At 46.2% G+C, this 4,836-nt stretch overlaps 2 non-coding genes across 2 annotated transcripts; both read right to left on the bottom strand.

The window, feature by feature from the left end:
• Positions 1-227: 227 nt before the first annotated feature.
• Trnac-gca (transfer RNA cysteine (anticodon GCA)) lies at positions 228-299 on the bottom strand. Its single transcript has one exon. It is a non-coding gene; the product is annotated as a tRNA-Cys (tRNA).
• A 2,497-nt stretch (positions 300-2,796) lies between these two features.
• Trnac-gca (transfer RNA cysteine (anticodon GCA)) lies at positions 2,797-2,868 on the bottom strand. The gene has a single exon. It is a non-coding gene; the product is annotated as a tRNA-Cys (tRNA).
• Positions 2,869-4,836: the final 1,968 nt, after the last annotated feature.

Genomic DNA, 4,836 nt, shown 5'->3' with positions numbered 1-4,836 from the left:
GAGAGAGAGAGAGAGAGAGAGAGAGAGAGAGAGAGAGAGAGAGAGAGAGAGAGAGAGAGAGAGAGACAGAGCTTGTGGCTCCCTTGCCAGGCAATCAGCGAGCCACAGGTTAACATGAACCTCAGAGGAAATGCTCCTTTCAGCTTGGAGCTCTAGACAAGTGTTTGCTGTATCCTAGTGAGGACTTGTCACAGAAGCTGCTGATTGAAACAAAAAGGTCTGAGGACAGGGGGCACCTGGATTTGAACCAGGGACCTCTTGATCTGCAGTCAAATGCTCTACCACTGAGCTATACCCCCCACAGCAAATGTAGGCCTCCTGTAAATATTTGTGCTGTTCTTACGACCTACATCATACCTCATAAAATGCTTCTTATGTTTGAGATTCCTCTAGGACTTGACTCATCCCTGATTAGCTTCTCACCACACCGCCTCCTGCTGTTCCCAGAGCTTAAGCATTTATTTTCTTCCTGCCCCCTGGAGCTCAGGCCCAGCTCCTGAGTTTATCATCAGGTGTGCACACAGCTCCAGGTGAGTCAAAGAGTGTTCTAAGCAGATGTTGCCACCGTATAAGGCGTTGGCGCCTTGCCTAGGGCGAGGCTAGGAAAGGATCTGGACTCAGGTCTGTCCACATATGTCTTCAGAAGTTCACGCTTGACTCTGAAACTACAGGCAAATGTTGCTGTGTGCATGCACTGTGCATGCTTTCACCAGATTTCCATGTAAGGACATCAGTTTTGTGCAAAGCGAAGAAAGACGAATAGTTGGAAGTTCACAGTTCACCCCAGATTCCTAGTCCCTTGGTTCTAATCTCAGAACTCTCAATCCTGTGCATGGCTAAGACTGAGCCGAAAAGTCAGAGAAGCGCTCATCATTGTAACAAACCAGCCTTGATGAGGCCTGTCAGACACTGTAGGGCCAGTGAGTGACCAGCAAGAAGCTGAGGCTGGGGCTCAATAGCTTTCTGAAAGCCCCAAATTACCCACTTCCACCCTCTCCATTCTGATGCCCAAAGAGAACCTCAAATTTCAAAACTGTTTGTGCCCCCAAATTAAGCTTCTTATCTCCCTGCCCTACATCTCCATGTATTTTGCTCTGTTGGAAAGAACAATAGCTCAAATGCACTGGTGGTTTGTGGTGTGCCTCACCATGGACTGAGTGTTTACCCACAAAAATCCCATAATATAAACATTAGTGACAGTGTGCTCGTTTGGCACGTGCAAAATAGAGGCACAACATAGGTGAAGTATCTAGTCGAAGCTCCCAGAATTAGCAGGTTGTCCGGCCAGGATTCTGGGGTAGGCTCAGGACTGAGTGCTGGCCTGCATATCTAACCATGTGACAACCTTCCCCATCTCTGTCTTGCTTGGTGACACCACTGTCATCTAGGCCAAATATTTCAGGCAGCTCTGGGTCATGTCCATCTCCAGCTAATCACCAAGTGCCTGTTGATTTTACATCTGAGGTTGCCCAAGTCCATCCCCACCCTTTCCCTGTCCCAGCCTCCAATCGCCACCTCTACCCACACTGTGCCCAGAGCCTGTCAGAAAACAAAGTCTATTTACACACCCCTTGCAAATGCATTTTCAATACACTCTGAGTCTCCTAGACCGCACACAAGGCTATTCACTCTTGATCTCTACTTGTCTCTTCTTCTCACTCCCTACATTACGCTCGAAGCAGCGACCTGGCTCCAGCCTCTCCCGGTGCATTGCTGCCGCTCTTACCGAGCGAGAACTGCCTACACCATCCGTCTCCAGCCATCCCTACCTCATCCACTCTTCACCTGTGGGACATTATTCTCTGAGACCGACTGGCCATAAGCTCCTCTCTCTCCGAAGCCTCCCCTAACCTCCCCTCCTTTAGATGAATGTAATCGCTGCCTCTTCACTCGGCTAAGCCTGGCACACCTGGCACAGCTCCTGCCTGCCTTCTGATCGGGAGCAGAGGGAGCTGAGTCTCTGCCATCTCTGGGTTCATGCTCTGTACAGTTCCCACGCAGAGTAGATGCTCAGAATGTCATCAGAACGCTACCAAACTTAAGGTCGGTCACAGCCTCTGATCCAACAAGCCGAGCTTAGTCACCCATCCACAATAAGCCAATAAAAGAGCCAAACCCATAATGAAAAGCAGAAAGGGGAGATTTATTCAATATGGACCACATTGGGAAAGATACACACACACACACACACACACACACACACACACACTGTCACTAAATTCCTTGGATGTCCTTGCAGTAGGAATGTTGTAGGAACCAGGGGACCTTGGAAACACCATACAGAAGGATTTTTATCACAAAGTTGTTTGGTGGTTTGGTTTTAAGGTAGGCATCATTTAGCCAAGACTGGTTTCAAACTCATTACATTGCCAAAGATGGCCTAGATCTTCCCCTCACTGCTTCCCAAGTGCTGAGATGACAGGTATGTGTCACGGAGCCTGATAGAGTTTTACTTCAGAATGGTGACGTGAGCGGAATAGTGAGGTCATGGAAGGTGTGTCTTGAGTTCAAATCCTAACTTCCCTTTGCAGCTTTGGACTTATATAAGTTATTAACCATCCCTGAATATCCATCTCCATGAATGAAGTTCAGACAGCACATACCTTGTAAAATTACTACAAAAAAAAAAAAAAAAAAAAAAAGCAGAAGACAGTGGACCTTAGGAGAGCCTAGACTGATACTCGTAATATCCAAATAACTCAAGGGAAATTGTTAACTCTTCCGTTGTCCATGAACTACAGGAGAATAATAAAAGTCAAATTCAATCTATATTCTAAAGCAAAATCAGAAGTGGACAGGGGGCACCTGGATTTGAACCAGGGACCTCTTGATCTGCAGTCAAATGCTCTACCCCTGAGCTATACCCCCAGTAAGGTAAGTTTGTTTTTATAGTGTATCTGTCTCTTAGCATTCTGATTCTTAAAAGCCTCCAGTGACTCAGAAGAGCTATAATTAGGAGTGCTGCCTAGAAGGAGTCTGGGCATTAGAAGCGGTAGAAGAGATTTATAATGAAACAAGACAGGGATCTGAAGAGCTAAGTTCACAGGGCCCAGAAAAATCTCCTTTAGGCTGGCCAGTATTCAAAGCTCCATTCCTGCTGATTGTATTCTGTATAAAGCAAATCTGACTTGCTAGGAGAAACCACCAGTGTCGCCAGAGCTGAGAACGTGGATAAAATATGAGTGATTGGATTCCCAACATGGTTGCTCAGCTCCTACTTACGTGGGTCCTCATTGTTCTCCAGGCTGTCACAGAACACAGCTCCAAACTGTGCTTGGAAGATAACTAACTATAGCACTAAATTGACTCATGGGGGGGGGGGGGTAACAATAAATCTCCATAACAATGGGTGAGAGACAGCTGTCCTGAGCCATAACTGTAAATGATTTCTGTCGGCTGAAAATAGATATCAGTGGCACTCTTATGTAACATAAATACTGGGTTATATATAACACAACTCACCAGAAACCTGCAGTACTGACCACCCTGAAAGGTCCATTGATTCAAGAAACAAGAATGGATACTAGAGGCTCACAGTCGACTAACTAAATTATTGACCCCGGTCCCACTGCCAAAGCTTCTTTTTAACTACCAAGTGTGCCCCCAGTTCCAGCAGCCGGTGTTTCTTGACCTCATCGACATCTTCCTCTTTCCGAGTAACATGCACAGAGTCCTCCTATGGAAACCCATATGTAAGCATCTATGAGGGAGTTCCTCCTGACAGTTGCTCAGGCCCTCTGCATTATTTAGGTCTTTCTCAAGAATCTTAATTTTGGGGGTAATCATCCCATATGAAGGCTGTGGCGAGAAGAGACTCCGTCCCATTTTTGGACACCCTGCCTCACACTAGAAATGAGAACATTAGTTACTTTGTACCATTGACAAAATACTTGACACACACAACTTAAGAGAAGAAAGATTCATTTTAGCTGATGATCGTAGAGACATTTGGTCTGTAACGGAAGGCAGGTTGAAAGTCTGTGGCAGTGGGCTGTGTGCTGGAAAATGTTCACATGATGGTGAGAAAAATTTTTTTTCTATCAAAGGTGACTTGCCAGCTGATCGCAATATTCCGCATCTCCTCGCCTTGTAAGACTTTCATACAAACCTTTTTAATCCCCACAGCTCCAATAGACTTCTGCTTACACAAAGGTCCCGTTGCATTCTTAGAACTTGATGGCCTGCAACAGCAGCCCCTTCTTCTTTGCCTTCATTTCTTTTTTACCAACTCTTTCTAAACCAGTCAACTGGGACCCCATCCAATCAGGGAAAAGACATTCACTCCAGGTATTAAAATAACAACCAAGTGACTGTCCTACCCCTGGCTGCTTGATAGCTGGGCCTTGGCTCTGGCGTGCCCTTTCTGCAGAAAGAAATTGCCACTTTCACTCCTATGTGTTCCCTTGGGCAACACCAAGATGATTTAGTATTGGTTTGTTTCTACCAGTGACAACTAGAAAACAAGGAATGCCTTTGGACACCGGGCCAGGCCCCACCAGCGAGGGGTTCAAATCCTGACACTGTGAAGAGCTAAGACTCAGAGTGCATGCTTTATTTACTCCTTGTTCTTTCCTCTCTTTGGCATCAGTGGGAGCTGAGATTTCAACAGTAGCAGAGGAGCAGTGTGCTTGCTTCACACTGAAGGACCCCAGTGCCTGGGGGATTTAGAGATCATTCCAATCACTTCCTTTGCAGACTGAGTACAGGGTGTATCAGGGAAGGGGCTACTCTACTCAAGGTGCCTCAAAGGCAGTACCCTTTGGAAACGCTCCATGGCATGGGGGGGAGGGGGACGGGACATGTTGGAACTCAAAAAAAAAAAAAAAAAAAAAAAAA

This window comes from Alexandromys fortis, unplaced genomic scaffold (assembly GCF_014885135.2).
Source record: "Alexandromys fortis isolate MF-2015 unplaced genomic scaffold, M_Fortis_MF-2015_v1.1 scaffold_941, whole genome shotgun sequence".
In the NCBI taxonomy this organism is placed as follows: Eukaryota; Metazoa; Chordata; class Mammalia; order Rodentia; family Cricetidae; genus Alexandromys; species Alexandromys fortis.
This window is presented reverse-complemented; position numbering and strand designations above follow the sequence as displayed.